Here is a 24,837-nt window from a genome sequence, read left to right as displayed (position 1 = left end):
CTTTGGTGTAACACGGCCGGGCTTTCAACCACGGACCATCTCTCCGGGCAGATGCTGTATCTACTAGACCACGGAGGCGTTATCCATAATCGAGTTTGACCCAAGTTACAATACAAATATATATTATAAAGGATCATAAGTTATAAGAATTATTATGGTCGCGTCCTGTTCGGGTTGTGCCACATAGGCTGCTCTGAAGAAAACCGTTTTCTGTAATTCAGAAGGATTAACATCTGCAGAAAGTGTTACAACACCTGTATCAGATATCTGTCAACAGATTGCTGGGTACATTGGTGTAACTTTTACCCTAAAAGACTGGAAATTGGTGACCTTGTGACTGACCTGTTGATTCATCATTCAGAATTCACAAGTCTCCTTCACACAGGGGCAATTCACATGACCGAATGTAGGACTGAGTGACAATGACATACTTGCTTGTCGAATCCTTTCAATGGGGACGGTAGGTCAGGGTCATACTGATTAGCTTGGGCTTTTGTTTGTCAATTGTGTTTTCAATACAGTGATCATGGTTGTGACATGTATTTCTGATGAATGGAGATTTATTGGAAAGACTACCCCCAGCAAGCGTAGACAACTGTCAAAATACAGAAAACTGACAGATCTTGGCCCATGTGGCGTGTCACAGACTAAAAAGGGAAGTCCTTGAAAGTTGGACTTTTGAATGCTCGTTCAACTCCTGAAAATGACAAAGCATCTTCAATTGCGGATGTTATCAATAAAAATCGGGAAAGACTTGCCATCACTGAAATTTGGCTCCGTGAAAGGGACATTGCCATGTTGGCAATAAGAAGAACGACATCTACTGGTCAGAAGCATTATATGCCAAGGCTAGGGGAACGACATCTACTGGACAGAAGCATTATATGCCCGGGCTAGGGGAACGACATCTACTGGACAGAAGCATTATATGCCCAGGCTAGGGGAACGACATCTACTGGACATAAGCATTATATGCCCAGGGTAGGGGAACGACATCTACTGGACATAAGCATTATATGCCCAGGGTAGGGGAACGACATTTACTGGACAGAAGCATTATATGCCCGGGCTAGGGGAACGACATCTACTGGACAGAAGCATTATATGCCCGGGTTAGGGGAACGACATCTACTGGACAGAAGCATTATATGCCGGGGCTAGGGGAACGACATCTACTGGACAGAAGCATTATATGCCCAGGCTAGGGGAACGACATCTACTGGACAGAAGCATTATATGCCCAGGGTAGGGGAACGACATTTACTGGACAGAAGCATTATATGCCCAGGCTAGGGGAACGACATCTACTGGACAGAAGCATTATATGCCCAGGGTAGGGGAACGAGGAGGCGACTGTGCCGTTATTTATCCGGAAACTTCTGATTGCACAGTTCTCCGTCCATCAGAAAAGACAGACGGACAGACAGTTTACTTGTATATATGGGCAACAGGCCAAAAGTACATCATGCGTACAATAATATTGTACAAGTTACAGCGCAACCTTGACATTGTAGTTTCAGAACATGTGGAAAGGGTTAACAACATGAAGTTCATATTATATTCATATCGGCTTCTTAGTCATCCGTCAGAAAACGAACAATTACAAGTAAGCTTTACCCTTAATCGCCAGTGTCTGCAACTGAATGTTGTGTGGCAACCACCATGTACAAAACTGTCTGGATTATTTTTCACGAGTCTGGCAATTACACCGATACGATGAGCACAGCAACATCCGGGGTCATCATCCTGGGAGATTTCAACATTCATGTTGATGATCACCTGGACCGAGAAGGCCACAGATTGCTTAGTCTATTGGAAACTAAGAACCTAGTGCAACATATCTCAGTACCAACTCATGGGGGCGGTCGGGTAGCCTAGTGGTTAAAACGTTCGCTCGTCACGCCGAAGACCCGGGTTCGATTCCCGACATGGGTACAATGTGTGAAGCCCATTTCTTGTGTCCACCGCCGTGATATTCCTGGAATATTGCTAAAAGCGGCGTAAAACTATACTCACTCACCAACTCATGATGGTGAACATACACTTGATCTTGTTATATCACGCAGCGGTGATTTCGAGCTACATAATTTTGAATTTGATCACCCAGTTACCTCGGAACACTGTGCCATAACATTCTCGGTAAAGATTGCTAAGTCAGCAGAATCTGTAAAGACCATGGTATGTAGAAAGTGGAAGGACTTCAACATTGAGATGGTCAAGGCTGACATAGCTGACAAGCTTGATTCATCAGAGGCAGACACTGCAACCGAGGCTGTTGATAAATACAATTATTTCCTAAGAGATATCTGGAACATGCATGCACCCGTCAAAAGACTAAAGTTACGGTCCGTCCTCAGACTGCATGGTATAGCGACGAAATTCGAAAGGCTAAGCAGCATCAGAGACATTTAAAGAAACTAATCCACAGAACAAAACTCACTGTTCACCGTAACATGCACAATGCCCAAGTAAGAGGCGTCTAACGGGATCGGGTGGTCAGTCTCGCTGACTTGGTTGATGCATCGTACCCCAATTGCTTAGATCGATGCTCATGATACCAATCACTGGATTGTCTGGTCCAGACTCGATTATTTACAGACCATCGTCATATAGCTGAAATATTGCTGAGTGCGGCGTTAAACAAACAATTAAATACAATGCCTAAAGAAATAAAGTCAACAAATTGAATGAAAAGGCAAAGGTTGAGCACTTCAATGCATCGATCCAAAAAGCCACAACTCAAAAGGAATTGTAAGGTGTTGCAAATATCCTACTTTTCAAGAAGAGAAAATCAATTCTCCCTCAAAACATATCACATGACTAGCTGGCAAATGAGTTCTCCAAGCTTTTCACTGATAATAGTGAAAATCAGAGACATTCTATTGCAATCACCAACAATGGTCACTCTAGGTGTGTGCTGTCCGGATGTTTTCCCGCCTGTAACGTGTCATGGGCTGTCATGCTTTCTACCAGCGAGTACTCTGGATATACAGAAGGGTATTTAAACAAAGTCCTACTAAATCATGCGATATCGAGACATAAGTCAGGAGACATAACTACAAGCAATCACACATATAGTAAACTTGTCTATTTCAAAATACAACGTTCCACAGCAACTGAAGGAAGCGTTCATCACCCCTCTTCTTAAGAAGCCAAATGTGGACCCTAATATACTGTAAAACTACAGATTAGTGTCGAATCTACCGTTCCTTTCTGAGGTCATTGAGCGAGTAGTAGCAATGCAGCGAAAAGTTTGCTTACCACCAAACTGGATGACATCATACCAGCGGCTTATAAAACAGACCTCAGCGCCGAGACAGCCTTGGTCAGAGTCCATAACGACCAGCTCCATACAGTAGACACTGACGGGGCAGCAGTTCTGGTACTCCTCGACCAATCAGCACCTTCTGACTCTTTAGATCACGACATACTACAACACGTTGCAATATCGCCTTGAATTACAGGCGATGCTCTGGAATGGTTCAAGTCCTATCTTGACTGCCGATATTAAGTGGTCAACGTTAGTGGAAATACGCCAAAGAAACAACGCTGAAGTTTGTAGTACCACAAGGATCTAAGTTAGGACCTATCCTTTTTGACAGTATATACTCTGCCAGTCGGAGACATCACACTGAGTCATAACCTACAATGTCATCTATAGGGAGACGAGGTGAGGTGAAATTGGGTTTAACGTCGCGTCCAAGATTATTGCACTTATATAGCGACGTGCATGCACGTGTATGTGTGTGTGGCTGCTTGTACTAGTCCGGACTGATGCCGATTTATAGTGCTAGCTCACTGAGATACCATGCCGCAGTTTAACATGAATACCCCACTCAGACACAGTATACTGACTCCTAGCCGACCAGTCCTTGTTTTAGCCCCTTAATGCCGAGCGCCAGACAGGGTAACAACAAGTACAATCTTTTAACGTCTTTTTGTATGACGCGGCCTGGGATCGAACCCTGGACCTTCCGCTCTCCGGGCGGACGCTCTACCACAAGACCACGGAGGCGGTCTTATAGGGAGACGACACAAAGCTATATCTGGCCTTTAAACCGAAGTGTGGTCTGTCCAACAGAAATGCCTACGCATCTTAAATGAGAGAGTGAGTGTGAGTGAATTTTGGTTTTACGCCGCTTTAAGCTATATTCCAGAAATGGGCTTCACACATTGTACCCATGTCGGGAATCGAACCTGGGTCCTCGGCGTGACGAGCAAACGCTTTAACCAGTAGGCTACCCGACCGCCCCACTATTGGTGAATCTGCTATAGTCATAGCGCCAAAGGTGACGTTTCTCTCATATTATCTGCGACAGACCGCGCCGTGGTTGTGGATAGCATTCTTGAAACTGACACAGAGCTATTGGCCATCTGCTCAAAATGCCCGCAACCTCACCTTGTTCTGCCTGTCGTCAGCATTGAAGAGAGTGTGATCCCACCAACCAAAGTGCCAGAAGCCAGGGCGTCATCATGGATCCGCTATACAGCTTGTATAAGCATATCACAGCCATACAAATGTGCATGTTACCTTATTCACAACATGGGACAAATCAGAAGACATGTCAACGTCGAGGCTATACAGATGTTGGTCCAAGCTTTTGTCGTCCCCAGGTTGGGTTATTGTAATTCTCTCCACATGGCCTACCAAAGAAGGCTGCAGAAAATACTACAGCATGTTTAGAATACAGCTGCAAGAATTCTGACAAGAACGCCTTGCGAGAACAGATCACTCCGATACTACCTGAGCTCTTTAAACTACTCACCCTGGTTTACAAGGTAATGCATAGTTTGGCTCCTGAATACTTACAGGAACTGATAGTACCATACAAGCCTGCAGCTATCTCCGATCAACGATAGGTCATTTCAACATGCCGGCCCATTGCTATGGAACAAACTGCTACAAGAAATCCGAGAAACAGAAAATCTGACAAACTTTTAAAAAAACCTCGTAACCTGTCCCTTCTAGAGAGCCTTTGACTAGGTCAATCAGGGTCCAAACGCCTTTGAGCAGTTTTTGGAAAATGCGCCATACAAATGCTTAATGAATTTTTTAATAATTCTAAAATAATCATTTTTTAATTAAACACAAAACGTAGTTATATAAACGGGGTTATAATGTGTATATAAATAGTTATCCAACATGAAGAACATAAGCAGACTCTGACCGCAACTTCACACTGTATACACAGGCAATCCCGTCATTACGGGGACAAAACACGACGAAGATCTGATCACAGGTTGAAAACTGACTAACAAACACGGTGACCAATAACGACAATGATCATTCCCCTTTACATCATTTGGACTCCAGACATTGTTGGAATTCATCTTCAAACTGGGCGTAAACTAGGCAAAAACAAACTTACCGAAAAAAGCGTTTCCCACGGCAAGTGTATTTTCTTATGAATTGTACGTTTATAAGGTGAGGTGGGGTGAAGTGTGGTTTAAGATTACTGCCCTTGGAAAGAAGTTCATATACGTGTGTGTGTGGCCATCTTCCTAAGGCAAGGGGGTTAACTGACTTTAAAAGTCCAGTTTCCACTTTTATAGTCAGTTAACTCTCTTGCTTCGGGAAGATGGTGTGTGGCTGCTTGTCTGGACTGATGCCGATTTATAGTGCTAGCTCAATGAGATACTATGGCGCAGTTTAACGTGGATACCCCGCTCAGACACAGTATACTGACTCCGAGCCGACCAGTCCTTGTTTTTGCCCTTTAATGCCGAGCGCCATGCAAGGTAACAACAAGTTTCATCTTTTAACGTCTTTTGGTATGACGCGGCAGGGGATGAACACCGGACCTTCCACTTCCACTAGACCACGGAGGTACGTTTATGAGAAACATGATGTAACATTGCAAGAACATGTCAGGTGATGTGTTACATTGGTCACTGCATGACAAGGATCACTGCACGACATGGCACCGCATTGCCAGCAGTCAGTGAGAGCTATGACATACACATACTCATTAAGGTCAGCTGTTCCAGACTTCTGAGTGAGTGAGTGAGTGACTTGGGTTTAACGCCGCTTCTAACAATATTCCAGTTATATCACGGTGTGTCAGCTTAATGTGGGAGGAAAGCCCGAAGTGATGCAGGTCTCAGACATTTACCACTTCGGTGAAACCCCCGAGCACGGGTATGGTACTGACAAACCTAGAAACATAATCGGGATGAACCGGGATTCGAACCAACAAGTCATAAGTTTCTGGCGTGCCAAAGGGACACAACTCTGCACAGCGAATTGTGGCTCCTTAGACAACTGGGCCACCCGTGCCCCCTCCAGACTTCTGAAGAAAGAATGCGACTGAAAGAAACAAGAAGTCCTTCGAGGCGAATGTGACTGTTTGCACTCACTGCTCTTTGACGGCGGCGTTAAATCAATATTTCATGAGTATTTCTAAATGTCAAGGATCTTATCATCTATAAATAAAAGCGACGAAATCCTTTCCATAATCACAAGAAACGTCTGTTTAATGCAGTCCACTGTACGATTTCGACTTCATCATAAGTACAATAAACTACGGTTACAACGAACTCAAAGGGACGACTAATTTTAGTTCGTTATAACCGTAGTTCGTTATAAGTACATATACAGCATGACTTCAGCAAGTAGTTGGGACCAAAAAGTAAGTTCGTTATATCCGTCAGTTCGTTATAAGCGTGTTCGTTATAACCGTAGTTTACTGTATGTGTTAAGAACCACTATCAAATAGTAATGATACCAGGTGTTCGCAAAAATGTAAGCATGTCCTGTCCCCTTGGTGGCACCCGTCACAAACACATGCAAAGCCAGCTAAACGTTCATCTGAAACAACACGGGAAGATATGGTGCAAGGTACAATAGGGAATTGCATGATGCGTCACTTTTGTTATTGAGGCGTCAAATTTGGAAATGTCATTCACATGTCTACCATAACACTTTTTAAAATCTTTTCCGAGACCTTGAATGTTGTAACCTTGATCAAGTAACCTTTGAGCAAGTGTCGTGTGATGATCTTTGAAATCTTCGCAGAATGAGCACGTTCGATTGTATCAATCCTTTTCAACATAGTTTACTGCTTAATTCGACCTTACGACCCGCGGGACCTGGCAGGTTATGTGTGAATGAGTGAGTGAGTTGGGTTTTACCCCTCTTTGAACAATATTTCAGTTATACCACGGCGTTTCATCTTGATGTGGAGGAAAGTGATAAAGGTCTCAGACTTTAACCACTTTGGTGAAACCCACGAGCATGGGTATGGTGCTGACAACCATGGAGACCGACCTTGGGGTCGAACCGACGATCACATGTTCTGGAACGCAACTCTGCATAGCGCCCTAGCCTACTGGGCTATACGTGCCCCACAGGTTACGTGCTCCAAAGTGGTGATAGCAATATAGACTTCGATCTCCTTGATCGGGGCAATAATGTAGCGCTTTCAGCATGCACCGAGCGTAATGAGACCAGGGCATAATAATTCACTATTCATTCATCATGAGTGAGTGAGTGAGTGAGTGAGTGAGTGAGTGAGTGGGTGAGTGGGTGAGTCAGTGGGTGAGTCAGTGAGTGAGTCAGTGAGTGAGTCAGTGAGTGAGTCAGTGAGTGAGTCAGTGAGTGAGTATGGTTTTACGCCGCCTTTCGCAATATTCCAGCAACATCACGGCGGAGAACACCAGAAAGGGCTTCACACATTGTACACATTTGGGAATCGAACCCGGGTCTTCGATGTGACGAGCGAACGCTTTATCCACTAGGCTACCCGACCGCCCTCATTCAACATATTAGCAGCAGTAGCAGGTACTAGTGGTAGTACTACTACTTCTACTACAGACCGCCTCGGTGGTGAAGTGGACAGCGTGTCAGCAGCGGAAGGTCGGTGTTTCGATCTTGGTTTGTTTGCATATAAAGGGCAAGGACCTCGTCTACAGAGCATCCGGTGGTACAGATAGCCTAGTTTTCCTGATTGAAGGGGCCCGTGTTTGATCTGTGATAAGGTAAAATAAGGTCGAGCTGGCGTTATGTTGTAACTGCGACAAGGCTCTGTGTCCAACAAGGGCATAAACCCCAATGGCCATTGAGTCGAGGTTTACATGTTGTAATATGTGCCATTGGACTGTAGTAGAGATTTCTTATTATGTTTTGTCGCTTTTATTTTTATTCATATACAATCGAGGAGCTTGAGATGATTTAGTCAGTAAATCGATAACTACATAAAAATACTACAATGAAGTGGTGAGGTGAAATAGGGCTTAACGTCGCGTCCAAGATCATTGCACTTATATAGCGACGTGCATGCACGTGTATGTGTGGCTGCTTGTACTAGTCTAAACTGATGCCGATATATAGTGCTAGCTCACTGAGATACCATGCCGCAGTTTAACATGAATACCCCACTCAGACACAGTATACTGACTCCGAGCCGACCAGTCCTTGTTTTAGCCCCTTTATGCCGAGCGCCAGACAGGGTAACAACAAGTACTATCGTTTAACGTATTTTGGTATGACACGGCCGGGGATCGAACCCCGGAACTTCCGCTCTCCGGGCGGACGCTCTACCACTAGACCACGGAGGCGGTCCACAATGAAGGGTGATGCAGGCGCTTGTTTAACTTAACATAATATGACACCCCGACCGCATCCCATGAACAAGTACATCATGCATGTCTCGCAATGAGAATTCCCGGAGGACTGGTCCAAATAACTGTGTCTCCATGGGAATTCCGGGCGAAAATACCTGTGAAGATCCGGGGTAGAATAGGTCTTCAGCAACCCATGCTTGCCGTAAAAGGCGACTATGCTTGTCGTAACAGGCGACTAACGAGATCGGGTGGTCAGGCTCGCTGACTTGGTTTGAAGCATGTCATCGATCCCAATTGCGTGGATCCCACTGGATTGTCTGGTCAAGACTCGATTATTTACAGACCGCCGTCATATAGTTGGAATATTGCTGAGTGCGGCGTTAAACAACAAACCAACAAACTGGGTGAGAATGGAGCAAAATACCTCATGCGGGGAAACAGAGCCAACTGAAAATGGATTGGAGTGATCCTGTTCTGCTGCAGATTGCATATCATCACACAGCTGATGATTTCAGTCACTGGTTTGTCTGGTCCTAATTCGAATATTTACATGCCGCTGTGGTAAAACTGGAAGAGTGCTAACTGCGGCACAAAACGGCATCCACTTACCCATTTCCCCGAAAAGCATTTTCTCTAAACAAACAAGGATGGCCAGTTGGAAGCAGTACTATTCTGACGAGCCACGTCGGCATTTTTTTTCCTAAGGAATATTTTTCTTAGCAACTTCCGACCTTACGTGTTAGTTCCTATTCAGTCATGTTTACTTCTTGCAATCTTACAGATACTGTTTCCTGCTGTACTGATAGCCCAGTTCATGACTGATTCTTGTCGGGTCGGTGATAAATGTGTGCTTCTCCTGAGTGGGTTGTGATACGCCTCCAACAACTGGGCCAGTCTACTGGGTTGTTCTGTCTGCTAATTGTTTTGTCTTCGACTAATTGTTTGTTTACCACCTTGTCCTGTCCACTAATTGTTTGTCTACCACGTTGTCCTGTCCACTAATTGTTTGTCTACCACGTTGTCCTGTCCACTAATTGTTTGTCTACCACGTTGTCCTGTCCACTAATTGTTTGTCTACCACGTTGTCCTGTCCACTAATTGTTTGTCTACCACGTTGTCCTGTCCACTAATTGTTTGTCTACCACGTTGTTCTGTCCACTAATTGTTTGTCTACCACGTTGTCCTGTCCACTAATTGTTTGTCTACCACGTTGTCCTGTCCACTAATTGTTTGTCTACCACGTTGTTCTGTCCACTAATTGTTTGTCTACCACGTTGTTCTGTCTGCTAATTGTTTGTCTACCACGTTGTCCTGTCTGCTAATTGTTTGTCTACCACGTTGTTCTGTCCACTAATTGTTTGTCTACCACGTTGTTCTGTCCACTAATTGTTTGTCTACCACGTTGTCCTGTCCACTAATTGTTTGTCTACCACGTTGTCCTGTCCACTAATCGTTTGTCTACCACGTTGTCCTGTCCACTAATTAATTGTCTACCACGTTATTCTGTCTGCTAATTATTTGTCTACTACGTTGTTCTGTCCACTAATTGTGTGTCTACCACGTTGTCCTGTCTGCTAATTGTTTGTCTACCACGTTGTCCTGTCCACTAATTGTTTGTCTACCACGTTGTTCTGTCCACTTATTGTTTGTCTACCACGTTGTCCTGTCCACTAATTGTTTGTCTACCACGTTGTCCTGTCCACTAATCGTTTGTCTACCACGTTGTCCTGTCCACTAATTAATTGTCTACCACGTTATTCTGTCTGCTAATTGTTTGTCTACCACGTTGTTCTGTCCACTAATTGTGTGTCTACCACGTTGTCCTGTCTGCTAATTGTTTGTCTACCACGTTGTTCTGTCAGCTAATTGTTTGTCTACCACGTTGTTCTGTCCACTAATCGTTTGTCTACCACGTTGTTCTGTCTACTAATTTAAAAATTGAGGAATTTAGTAATGCAACGTTACTCAACTTTGCCCACGTGTCATTGTCCCGTTGATTTACATACTCCATCTAGATCAGACCCACCAACGTCGTCCTCGATCGATAGGGGAATGATCTCCCTAGGCCTTTCGTTTTTATTACTCTGTTTACGGAATTTTGCTCAAAAGCTTAAGTGGTCGAAATAAATTAAAAACTAAAACTGGCTTTTCCATTACAAAAAGAATATTCTGAGAATATGGGATCGGAAGGATGTGATAAAATATGTTTGCATAATGTAAAAGGAATGTTAGCCTATTTTGCGTATACTTTGAAAGAAAACCACACCATTTTGGGAGTACCAGCCAAACTATAAAGAGCAATGAAGCAAACAGTGTACCACTTGTCTTCGTCAAGCAGGGAACCGTTTTGTGTGTTTTTTTGATTATAAACGCGATTTTCAGGCTCTGCGTTATTAAAATGTTTTTCCTGGAATTTTAGTGCTTTTGGGATCGGCGGTTCCGTCAACAAAGTAATAAAATATAACGACTTATCAGTCTCGACGTGAATCGCGCCGGCGAGAGTTATTCCAAATCGATCCCTTTTTCTGAATTACATAAACTGTTATAAGAGTTCTATGACCTTTTCAAGCATCACACGGACGCGGATCGACTCTTAATTTGATCCACATCTTCAGGATTTCACGACCCCGACAATATCATGTCGCCCGTGGGGTGTCTCGTTGAGTGCTCAGAGGTAACGCCAGTTATTAAGCGTATTGAGTCGAGAGGGTGATATTGATTTGGCGACTTTCAAAGCCGACAGCAAATGAAGCAGGCGATGTAGACACTTCAACCTTCCTGGCAGACGGTTCAGTTCGACTGTACTGTTAGAAAGCTTGAAATATTAACAGGCTGTTGATGCCTGTAATGGTTTGTGCCATGTCGACCTGTCCTTGTTTTAGCGCCTTGTACTCAGCGCCAGACATGGTAACAACAAGTACCATTTTTTCAACATCTTTTGGTATGGCAACATCAGACTGTTGCAGATTCACCAATAGTGGGGCGGTCGGGTAGCCTAGTGGTTAAAGCGTTCGCTCGTCAAGCCGAAGACCCGGGTTCCATTCCCGACATGGGTACAATCTGTGAAGGGGCGGTCGGGTAGCCTAGTGGTTAAAGTGTTCGCTCTTCACGCCGAAGACCCGGGTTCGATTCCCGACATGGGTACAATGTGTGAAGCCCATTTCTGGTGTCCCCCGCCGTGATATTGCTGGAATATTGCTAAAAGCGGCGTAAAACCATACTCACTCACAATCTGTGAAAACCGTGATATTGTTGTACTATTGCTAAAAGCGGTGTAAAACCATACTCACTCACTCACCATTAGTGTAGATCATTTTGGAGAAATGTTCCAACTAGCGCTACATATATCGCAGATTGACTGGAGAAACGCCAACTGTAGTGATACAAATACCAGATACTACGGCCAGCAACAGTCCCACCTATAATAGTGGCAGTCGGTTCAGGCACCAGCAGTTCCGACGACGAGATCTAAGGCATGAGCGAGTCAGATTGTGACTGAAATTATCATGAGACGACCCCTCTAACGCTCTGTCATTTCCCCTACCACAGAACGTGCAGTACATGCGTGCTTGCGCTGTGCCTTCCACGGTTTGTCCCCCTACGTGTCATGTACACATTTCTATACAAAATTACATGATAGTTTCTTAAAGAACTTCATCCGTCATGGGTCTTCAAATAAACAAAATTCAGATTTTGTTGGGTACAGGGTATTCATGGTCAAGTACCGTATTGATGTTTCATACACTTTTCTGGAATTCGAGTTATTTTGCAATTCATCGTTCTCATTTGGAGTCAAACGCACTGTACGGTCCGTTTGATTCCATCTGAGACCGATGAAGTGCTCACTTATTCAAAATCTAATAATTGCAACAAAACCAAAATTTGCGTTGCTCATAATATCAATCACTGGTTTGTCTGACCCAGACTCGACTTCTTTCAGGTACATATTGTTGATTGAGAGTTTCAGTAATATTGACATTTTTCGCCATCCCATACCAGGGAGGACCAGTCGCTCATGGAACAGCCAGGTAATGAACAAGCATGTGCACCGTATATGGGGGTCATCTCAAAAGCCGTTTTGGGTGTTCAATCGGTGTCACTGTTGCAGGTTTCTGAAGCCGTGACAGTGCATTCGGAATCGGTGTCGCTGTTGTCCGAATCGCTATCGCCGCTGTCCGAGTCTAACCTGATGATCACTGGCTTGATTGTGGCATGGTCCAATCCGCTATGATCCCAATAATGTCTCTCTATTTCATTCTCAACTTTCTCAACACACTTTTGCCACGTTTCCTGCGTGATGGTGTCTATTGATTGTTGACCCAGTTTCTGTACATCCCGCAGTTTGAATGTTGTATTTTGCCTGGCAACATCCGATTTAATGATACCCCAAATTAGTTCTATTGGGTTTAAATCGCAATGATAGGGCGGCCATCGCAAAACTGAATGGCCATGTTCTTTAAGATACTCGTCAACTTTAGAGGCAGGTGTGGTTTTATTAGACTTTACAATATCATACAGAACAGGTTTCGTTGCTTTTTGTGGATACGGTATTGCTTTGTGTGTCAACCATTCTATCATATCGCCCCTCCTACTGTTAGACGTTGGGGCTTTTGTGTTAGGTACCTGAATGCCAGGATATGGAGCATTGTCCATGACAACCAGACTCTTAGGGGGCAATGCCGGTACCAGTTGAGTTTTAACACATTCTAGGAATACCGCTCCGTTCATTTCGGTATGATAGTCTCGGTTGTCCTTGGATTTTGCCTTGAAGACTAGCGAACAGCCTGGTAGGAATCCCCGACTCTTGCAGCCAGCATGGAGCACAATAAGCCGCTCACCCTTGCCAAGTGGCAATTTCCTGGCACAGAAATCAGAAGAGGAGCTAGGGAACCATTGTGTTCCTGTGGTATGGGAAGCCTTTACCCACGTTTCGTCCAAGTATACGGGCTCATAACCCTCGTAACGTTTTTCTAGTATTGTGCGTAAGAAATGGTTCCTTAGTCGAACAATATCAGACCTCTCGCATAATGCATGTCGAAGCCTACTTTTTTGTAACGGAAACCAAATTGGTGTAGCAATTTCCATAACTGATATTTTGAAATGGTCAAAGAATGATTTGTCTCCATATGTTTTTAGAGTACGGAGAGAGACATAGATATTTTGTTTATACAGAGTCTTAATGGCGTTTCTAACCATCTCTTGTTGAAATGAATCGACTTTAAAACATCGCTTGGGTTTTGAGATGGTCCCCTCAGGTGTGTCACTGCAGGTTGAATCAGTACACTTTTTTAACATAGTTTTTAACTTCCCTTCTGTTATCCCAACTCCACGTGCAGTTCGTAAACGATACTTTTTCAAAGCATATTGTGGTCTACCTCTTTCACATTCTTTTTTAAAACATTTGAAGACGTTGCAAATAATTGACTTCGCGTCGAGTGATGTTCTCATTGTTTCAGGTATAGCAATCACGCATCTATGGTTTACTCAGCAAGCCCTACGTCACTTTCGCACATGAAACTCGCCCACCTGGCTGTTCCATGAGCGACTGGTCCTCCCTGGTATGGGGTGGCGAAAAATGTCAACAATATGATGATCGTTTGTTAAACAATTTTTTATTCGGGTGTCCAAAATTATGAGACAAACCATCAGAGTTGGTCTGTCCAATTCATGTCGCTGTGCACATTTTGGTTTTGTTGCAATTATTAGATTTTGAGTTAGTGAGCAATTCATCGGTCTCAGATGGAATCAAACGGACTGTAGGTCTGCAAACGGCATTTCGACGACAGAAGCAAGCAGGACCTACATACGTGTATATGTCAGGAACCTTGTGTGCCAGTCGGCATATGATCATATGATGACATACACACAGAGATCCAACGTGTGTTTGAAAGTTTGATCTGCAGACGACAAACATCACCTAACTGTACCTAGATAGGAAGTGGACACGGGATTATTTCATCAGACAAACCTGTTCTACATATGGAACGATCAGAGCTCTGTCAACGAACCTTTCATATCTTGTCATGCAACAGTTAATGAATATTACTGAAACCCTCAATCAACAATCTGTACCTGAAAAAAAGTCGAGTCTGGGTCAGACAAACCAGTGATTGATATTATGAGCAACGTCCCACACTATCGGGGTATGACGTCACGTAGTCATGCGAAACACCGAATCTGACCACCCGATTCAATTTAGTCTCCCTCTGCAAGTGATAGGGTGTTTGGGATCTGTACTTCTAACTCTTATATTAGTCCAGAGTAGAAATAAATGATGACGTGTCATCACCTTTATGTGGCTCTTAGGAAGCCCACTGGTTAAGCACTCGTTCGCTATGCCGAAGTTCTGAGTTCGAATCCTTAAAGGTTAGGGGGAATGTTGGTGTGTGTGTTACTGGGTGTTCAGTTACCAACCTTCAACTGTATCACACCACCCTGTAAGAAGGGGATTATTGTAACGCAAGTTTTCTCAAGGAGAAGAACATCTTTTTTCACACATGTTCTTCAGGACAATATAAATTTGTTAAAACCTGAGTAAAAAATGCCAGTATTACCTGGAACAAACAATTTTGTCCCCAAGCCCATCTTGAGAACACAAAAGGCCTCTCGCTACGTGTATGTGGACTACTGGTAAGGCTTCGGTACACATGCACCTGAGAAGCCCCTCGTTTCCTGACCTAAAGGAAGGGCATACACTGAGGGCAGGTGGGAACACATTATTGATAGCTTCTCTTGAATGATAAATAGTTGTACTTTTAAGAAGACCATGATGAAGTGACCTCGTTGCAAAAGGTCCCCCGGGTCGCTCGCAGAACTGATCTGAACGCTACGAGTACCGTTAGCCCCTGTTAGTCTTCGTATCGCAAGTGGCGTCTTAAGTCAGTTGGACTCAAGGGCTGGTGGGCATGGGCATAACGTGGATGGGCGGCCAGAAAGGAGAGTTACACTCGGCTGAGACCTGTGATTCTCACACTAAACATGAAATACCAACGTGAAATATAACTATATAAGCAATCATCTCTACGACCCTCGTAGGATGTGGAATGATATTGTTATATCTAGGGTGGGTGAGGGTTAATGTTAATGTATTTTCTGTTATAATATTTTGTTCCAGAAGAAAGAATGGAGAGATTAGAAAATTCGTTTGCTGGACATGCTGGGTGAATAAAATATACTGTGAGTGAGTATGACTAGTGAGTATTGACAGACCGTGTCCTTTTCGAGCCAACAGCACCTAAATTGAATAGGTTACCAGAGTAATATTACTGTTATGGATGCGCCATTGTGATTTACTTGCCTAAATTCCGTCTAATTCGGAAATATTACCTAAATTGGACGGTTGGTTTGGTTGATTGGTTAGTTGTTTAACGCCGCACTCAGCAATATTCCAGCTATATGACATGGGGTCTGTAAATAATCTAGTCTGGACCAGATAATCCAGTGATTAATATCATGAGCATCGATACACGCAATTGGGATCAATGACATGCATCAACCAAGTCAGCGAGCCTGACCATCCGATCCCGTTATCCTTAGGAATATATATATATATATATATATATATATATATATATTCGGAATTTCAATCAAAATAGTATGCGAGCATTATATATGTTTTAGTTCCTGATATGGGGCATTTACGATAAGGAGACACAACGGCCAAAAAATGTATATTTCTTTCATGGCATGATCTGCCAAGTGATCTGCCTAACCTCCATTCATTCGTGTATTGGAATACGAGACCGACCTCTTGATTCATTTGGGATTTCATCGAAGAAAATAAATTGTCTTCGAACCTAAAATAATGATGCTTCGGAAAAAATTGTGTCAGCCACAAAAATTACATTGTTGCAAGCTGTTTTTAAAAAATATATACACAGGCTCATAATTGTAATTCAAAACAGCTGCAGCTGAAACAATATCTAACCTCCAGACAAAGTCCTGGCCCTCCAACCCCAGAATATCAAATTATCGGCCCCTAACACCACCAACCACAGTTAACCCCTACTGGGGCACTCCACACGCGCGTTATTCGACATAAAAATACCAGTGAATATATGCAAAGTTTCGCTTCAAACAATGAACACAGCATGAAGACTGATAGAGATATTTTCACAACAAAGACTTACATCGTTAAAGAAGAAAAGACAGATTTTCTTTTTCCATGTTCTTTAAGATACTCGTCAACTTTAGAGGCAGGTGTGGTTTTATTAGACTTTATAATATCATACAGAGCAGGTTTCGTTGCTTTTTGTGGATACGGTATTGCTTTGTGTGTCAACCATTCTATCATATCGCCCCTCCTACTGTTAGACGTTGGGGCTTTTGTGTTAGGTACCTGAACGCCATGATATGGAGCATTGTCCATGACAACCAGACTCTTAGGGGGCAATACCGGTACCAGTTGAGTTTTAACACATTCTAGGAATACCGCTCCGTTCATTTCGGTATGATAGTCTCGGTTGTCCTTGGATTTTGCCTTGAAGACTAGCGAACAGCCTGGTAGGAATCCCCGACTCTTGCAGCCAGCATGGAGCACAATAAGCCGCTCACCCTTGCCAAGTGGCAATTTCCTGGCACAGAAATCAGAAGAGGAGCTAGGGAACCATTGTGTTCCTGTGGTATGGGAAGCCTTTACCCACGTTTCGTCCAAGTATACGGGCTCATAACCCTCGTAACGTTTTTCTAGTATTGTGCGTAAGAAATGGTTCCTTAGTCGAACAATATCAGACCTCTCGCATAATGCATGTCGAAGCCTACTTTTTTGTAACGGAAACCAAATTGGTGTAGCAATTTCCATAACTGATATTTTGAAACGGTCAAAGAATGATTTGTCTCCATATATTTTTTTAGAGTACGGAGAGAGACATAGCTATTTTGTTTATACAGAGTCTTAATGGCGTTTCTAACCATCTCTTGTTGAAATGAATCGACTTTAAAACATCGCTTGGGTTTTGAGATGGTCCCCTCAGGTGTGTCACTGCAGGTTGAATCAGTACACTTTTTTAACATAGTTTTTAACTTCCCTTCTGTTATCCCAACTCCACGTGCAGTTCGTAAACGATACTTTTTCAAAGCATATTGTGGTCTACCTCTTTCACATTCTTTTTTAAAACATTTGAAGACGTTGCAAATAATTGACTTCGCGTCGAGTGATGTTCTCATTGTTTCAGGTATAGCAATCACGCATCTATGGTTTACTCAGCAAGCCCTACGTCACTTTCGCACATGAAACTCGCCCACCTGGCTGTTCCATGAGCGACTGGTCCTCCCTGGTATGGGGTGGCGAAAAATGTCAACAATATGATGATCGTTTGTTAAACAATTTTTTATTCGGGTGTCCAAAATTATGAGACAAACCATCAGAGTTGGTCTGTCCAATTCATGTCGCTGTGCACATTTTGGTTTTGTTGCAATTATTAGATTTTGAGTTAGTGAGCAACTCATCGGTCTCAGATGGAATCAAACGGACTGTAGGTCTGCAAACGGCATTTCGACGACAGAAGCAAGCAGGACCTACATACGTGTATATGTCAGGAACCTTGTGTGCCAGTCGGCATATGATCATATGATGACATACACACAGAGATCCAACGTGTGTTTGAAAGTTTGATCTGCAGACGACAAACATCACCTAACTGTACCTAGATAGGAAGTGGACACGGGATTATTTCATCAGACAAACCTGTTCTACATATGGAACGATCAGAGCTCTGTCAACGAACCTTTCATATCTTGTCATGCGTTCACCGTACGAAGACAAAAATCAGAGTCTAGGAAGGCAACGGTTAATGAATATTACTGAAACCCTCAATCAACAATCTGTACCTGAAAAAAAGTCGAGTCTGGGTCAGACAAACCAGTGATTGATATTATGAGCAACGTCCCACACTATCGGGGTATGACGTCACGTAGTCATGCGAAACACCGAATCTGACCACCCGATTCAATTTAGTCTCCCCCTGCAAGTGATAGGGTGTTTGGGATCTGTACTTCTAACTCTTATATTAGTCCAGAGTAGAAATAAATGATGATGTGTGATCACCTTTATGTGGCTCTTAGGAAGCCCACTGGTTAAGCACTCGTTCGCTATGCCGAAGTTCTGAGTTCGAATCCTTAAAGGTTAGGGGGAATGTTGGTGTGTGTGTTACTGGGTGTTCAGTCACCAACCTACAACTGTATCACACCACCCTGTAAGAAGGGGATTATTGTAACGCAAGTTTTCTCAAGGAGAAGAACATCTTTTTTCACACATGTTCTTCAGGACAATATAAATTTGTTAAAACCTGAGTATAAATTGCCAGTATTACCTGGAACAAACAATTTTGTCCCCAAGCCCATCTTGAGAACACAAAAGGCCGCTCGCTACGTGTATGTGGACTACTGTTTAGGCTTCGGTACACATGCACCTGAGAAGCCCCTCGTTTCCTGACCTAAAGGAAGGGCATACACTGAGGGCAGGTGGGAACACATTATTGATAGCTTCTCTTGAATGATAAATAGTTGTACTTTTAAGAAGACCATGATGAAGTGACCTCGTTGCAAAAGGTCCCCCAGGTCGTCACAGAACCGATCTGAACGCTACGAGTACCGTTAGCCCCTGTTAGTCTTCGTATCGCAAGTGGCGTCTTAAGTCAGTTGGACTCAAGGGCTGATGGGCATGGGCATAACGTGGATGGGCGGCCAGAAAGGAGAGTTACACTCGGCTGAGACCTGTGATTCTCACACAAAACATGAAATACCAACGTGAAATATAACTATATAAGCAATTATCTCTACGACCCTCGTAGGATGTGGAATGATATTGTTATATCTAGGGTGGGTGAGGGTTAATGTTAATGTATTTTCTGTTATAATATTTTGTTCCAGGAGAAAGAATGGAGAGAATAGAAAATTCGTTTGTTGGACATGCTGGGTGAATAAAATATACTGTGAGTGAGTATGACTAGTGAGTATTGACAGTGAGTCCTTTTCGAGCCAACAGCACCTAAATTGAATAGGTTACCAGAGTAATATTACTGTTATGGATGCGCCATTGTGATTTACTTGCCTAAATTCCGTCTAATTCGAAAATATAACCTAAATTGGACGGTTGGTTTGGTTGATTGGTTAGTTGTTTAACGCCGCACTCAGCAATATTCCAGCTATATGACATGGGGTCTGTAAATAATCGAGTCTTGACCAGATAATCCAGTGATTAATATCATGGGCATCGATACACGCAATTGGGATCAATGACATGCATCAACCAAGTCAGCGAGCCTGACCATCCGATCCCGTTATCCTTAGGAATATATATATATATATTCGGAATTTCAATCAAAATAGTATGCGAGCATTATATATGTTTTAGTTCCTGATATGGGGCATTTACGATAAGGAGACACAGCGGCCAAAAAATGTATATTTCTTTCATGGCATGATCTGCCAAGTGATCTGCCTAACCTCCATTCATTCGTGTATTGGGATACGAGACCGACCTCTTGATTCATTTGGGATTTCATCGAAGAAAATAAATTGTCTTCGAACCTAAAATAATGATGCTTCGGAAAAAATTGTGTCAGTCACAAAAATTACATTGTTGCAAGCTGTTTTTAAAAAATATATACACAGGCTCATAATTGTAATTCAAAACAGCTGCAGCTGAAACAATATCTCATCTCCAGACAAAGTCCTGGCCCTCCGCTCCCAGAATATCAAATTATCGGCCCCTAACACCACCAACCACAGTTAACCCCTACTGGGGCACTACACACTCGCGTTATTCGAAATAAAAATACCAGTGAATATATGCAAAGTTTCGCTTCAAACAATGAACCCAGCATGAAGACGGATAGAGATATTTTCACAACAAAGACTTACATCGTTAAAGAAGAAAAGACAGATTTTTTACGTGAAATATATTCACATAAGTAAGAAAGGCGAGCAGGTGTATGTGTTCCGCGCACTCGTATGCTGTCATTAATGCTCTGGCACGAGCTTTTGAAATATTGAATACATTGTTATAAGCTGTATAAGGTTATCCTTAGGAAAAGCTAGTCCGTATGCAAGGCTTGGTTGGGTATGACAGCTCATGCACATATTTATTTAAAACAGCCATAACGAGACGGGGCCTTATTCCATACGTCACAGATTTTACCTTTATATGTTTGTTTGTTGTTTAACGCCACACTTTGCAAAAAACCCATGACTACTGTCTGTAAATAATCAAATCTGGATCAGCAAATCTAGTGTTTGATATCATGAGCATCGATCTACCAAGTGAGTGAATATGGTTTTACGCCGCTTTTAGCAATATTCCAGCAATATCACGGCGGGGGACACCAGAAATGGGCTTCACACAATGTACCCATGTCGGGAATCCAACCTGGGTCTTCGGCGTGACGAGCGTACGCTTTAGTCACTAGGCTACCCGACCGGCCCGATCAACCAAGTAGGATACGATGACATGTATCAAACAATTTGAGTGTGACCCCTCGATCCCGTTAGTCATGACAAGCATTGGTTGCCGAAGATCAATTCTAACACGGATCTTCCCGTTTTTTAAATCTTTTTTTACACCGGCCTGCTTAATCTCAAATGAACTAAAATCTTATTGCAGCGTTTGGAGGTTGAACTGTGATGATATCGTTATCAGCTATATCTTTCAAAAGTATAATCATATACTGAATAAAATTCATCACATATGTAAATATTAGATTCCATGTTGAATAGGAATGACCAACACATGAATAAAATGTAATTTTGGATTGACGGTTATGAGTGAGTGAGTATGGTTTTACGCCGTTTTCAGTCGAGCAATAACACGGGGGGAGACACCAGAAATGGCTTCACATGTTGTACCCATCTGGGGAATCGAACCCGGGTCTTCGGTATGGCGAGCGAACGCTTTAACCACTAGGCTACCCCGCTGCCCTATATGAACATGATAAATAAGCGTTATCACGAATTTAATAGTCATACAGGGACGAATATGAAGTGAACAAAATATATTTGCCTTCGTCTTTACATGCCTACAGGCATCAGTACAAGACGACATATATATTGAACTCAGAAACGACGCTTTGGTCGCATCATACACTAGCATTAGGCTGTGCTAGATATCAGTTTTCATGACAGCTATCGCGGGGAATTCTTAAATAAATACATATGTATACCTAGACCATATGCCCGTATTTAACTTCACTCAACACCCGGCGTGCACTTTTAACTAGAACGCTATTGTTAATTCATCGCATCAATTTCGCCTTGGTAAAAAATTAATTGACTGTCACCAAACTGAATGGTCAGTTATGATATATACAGAGAACCCTCGATAGTCCAGACCCCGATTATCCAGAAACCTCGCCTTCCGGACAATCACTGCTTTGGGCGTTTAGGTTTATACTGGTATGAAAACGACTCTGTTCACATTTGTTAATCCAGATAATCGTCAATCTGGACGATCTAATGGAGAATACTCACGTCCGGACTAAAAAGGTTCAAGTCCAGTTACTGCAATTCGAGTGTACAGTCTAAAGTATTTAAGATTTAATACAAACACACGGCGGAATGTATAGATTCAGCGTTGTCTTTTCTTCCAAATTATATATACATATTATTATGTATTATCATTCATATATATATATTTTACCAAACACTGAGGTGTTTGAAACTATGGTCATGTATGTGTTTAAATCAGTGCGAAAACCACAACTAAAATCAGAATTATACTTCACAATGTTCATTTTGGATTTATAGGTCCGTGACTATAAAATCGGATTTTTAAGATTTCTCCTACTTTTCATCTCTGAGTCCCGTTGCAAACAGTTGTAAGTGCATAATTAGAAGAGGTATTAAATTATGACACTTACCTGGCGACGGGATGAAAATACGCACACAAAACACTTACCAATGGGTAGCGAGTTGGCTAACCGCACATCACCCAACGTGGTTCGTGACTGTGTAGCGGCCGTATTCAAGCGTCGGTGTGGATAGAGGTAGGCTTTGTGAACTAAATGCACCGCCTGTCTTCCCGGCAGTAGTTTCACTATACCGCTCTGTCGAATCTCTATCGAGATGAGCGTGATTAACCCATACACACCGTCATGCTCCTTTGTATTGAGGCGGGCATTAAGTGATGCGCTTCGTGTGGAATCTTTACTAAATATTTAAGTTGGTAAACGTTATAGTGAGGTTGTTGCGAAATATGGGCATATTGAGTTTTTGAGAAGCGGAATATCATCTCGTGTGTGTTTATGTGTGCATGCGTGTGTGTGAGTTCGTGTGTGCTTGCGTGTGTATATGTGAGTGTGTGTGTGTGCGCGTGCGTGCGCGTGCGTGCGTGCGTGTGTGCGTGTGTGTGTGTGTGCGCGTGCGTGCGTGCGTGTGTGTGTGTGCGCGCGTGCGTGCGTGCGTGCGTGTGCGTGTGTGTGTGTGTGTGTGCGTGCGTGCGTGCGTGCGTGCGTGCGTGTGTGTGCGTGTGCGCGTGCGTGCGTGTGTGTGTGTGTGCGCGCGTGCGTGTGTGTGTGTGCGCGCGCGTGCGTGCGTGTGTGTGTGCGCGTGCGTGCGTGCGTGCGTGCGTGTGTGTGTGTGTGCGTGCGCGCGCGTGTGTGGGTGTGTGTGTGTTCGTGTGTGTGTGCGATATACGGTGTTATGATTCTTATGGTTCACACACACGAACACACACACACACACACACACACACACACACACGAACACACACACACGTGCGAAATATAAGCGTTTGAAGTATTTGACAGATGTGGCGGTGTGGTGGGGTGTAATGGTGTGGTGTGGTGAGGTATAATGGTGTGGTGAGGTATAATGGTGTGGTGTAATGGTGTGGTGTGGTGTAATAGTTTTTATGGGTGTGGTGAGGTGTAATGCAGTGGTGTGGTGCGGTGTAATGGTGTGGTGAGGTGTAATGTAGTGGTGTGGTGAGGTATAATGGTGTGGTGAGGTATAATGGTGTGGTGTAATGGTGTGGTGTGGTATAATGGTGTGGTGAGGTATAATGGTGTGGTGTAATGGTGTGGTGTGGTATTATGGTGTGGTGAGGTGTAATGTAGTGGTGTGGTGAGGTATAATGGTGTGGTGAGGTATAATGGTGTGGTGTGGTGTAATGATGTGGTGTAATGGTGTGGTGAGGCGTAATGTAGTGGTGTGGTGAGGTATATTGGTGTGGCGAAGTATAATGGTGTGGTGTAATGGTGTGGTGTGGTATTATGGTGTGGTGAGGTGTAATGGAGTGGTGTGGTGAGGTGTAATAGTGTGGTGAGGTATAATGGTGTGGTGTAATGGTCTGGTGTGGTATAATGGTGTGGTGTAATGGTGTGGTGTGGTGTGGTGTAATGGTGCGGTGTAATGGTGTGGTGAGGTGTAATGGAGTGGTGTGGTGAGGTCTAATGGTGTGGTGAAGTATAATGATGTGGTATAATGGTGTGTTGTGGTATAATGGTGTTGTGAGGTGTAATGGTGTGGTGAGGTTTAATGGTGTGGTGAGGTATAATGGTGTGGTGAGGTATAATGGTGTGGTGTGGTGTGGTGTAATGGTGCGGTGTAAAGGTGTGGTGAGGTGCAATGGAGTGGTGTGGTGAGGTATAATGGTATGGTGAGGTATAATGGTGTGGTGTAATGGTGTGGTTTGGTATAATGGTGTGGTGAGGTATAATGGTGTGGTGTGGTGTGGTGTGGTGGAATGTAATGGTGTGGTGAGGTGTAATGTAGTGGTGTGGTGAGGTATAATGGTGTGGTGTAATGGTGTGGTGTGGTGTGGTGTGGTGTAATGGTGTGGTGTGGTGTGGTGTGGTGTAATGGTGTGGTGAGGTGTAATGTAGTGGTGTGGTGAGGTATAATGGTGTGGTGTAATGGTGTGGTGTGGTGTGGTGTGGTGTAATGGTGTGGTGTGGTGTAATGGTGTGGTGTAATGGTGTGGTGAGGTGTAATGGAGTGGTGTAATGGTGTGGTGTGGTGTGGTGTAATGGTGTGGTGAGGTGTAATGGTGTGGTGAGGTGTAATGGAGTTGTGTGGTGTAATGATGCGGTGTAATGATGTGGTGTGGTGTGATGGTGTGGTGTGGTGTGATAGTGTAGTGTGGTGTAATGGTGTAGTGTGGTGTAATGGTGTAGTGTGGTGTAATGGTGTAGTGTGGTGTAATGGTGTGGTGTGGTGTAATGGTGTGGTGTGGTGTAATGGTGTGGTGTGGTGTAATGGTGTAGTGTGGTGTAATGGTGTGGTGTGGTGTAATGGTGTAGTGTGGTGTAATGGTGTAGTGTGGTGTAATGGTGTGGTGTG

The 24,837-nt window shown here is 43.5% G+C and overlaps 1 protein-coding gene across 1 annotated transcript in view; it reads right to left on the bottom strand.

Annotated features, from left to right (window-relative positions):
- Positions 1-22,540, bottom strand: part of LOC124133534 (probable cytochrome P450 49a1) — a 63,719-nt gene extending 41,179 nt beyond the window's left edge. Inside the window, exon 1 of the mRNA XM_048384503.1 lies at positions 22,416-22,540. The gene's annotated coding sequence lies outside the window, so the exon portion shown is untranslated. The remainder of the gene's footprint in view (positions 1-22,415) is intronic.
- Positions 22,541-24,837: the final 2,297 nt, after the last annotated feature.

The sequence above is a fragment of the Haliotis rufescens genome, unplaced genomic scaffold, assembly GCF_023055435.1.
Source record: "Haliotis rufescens isolate VD_foot unplaced genomic scaffold, xgHalRufe1.0.p SCAF_5, whole genome shotgun sequence".
NCBI lineage: Eukaryota > Metazoa > Mollusca > Gastropoda > Lepetellida > Haliotidae > Haliotis > Haliotis rufescens.
This window is presented reverse-complemented; position numbering and strand designations above follow the sequence as displayed.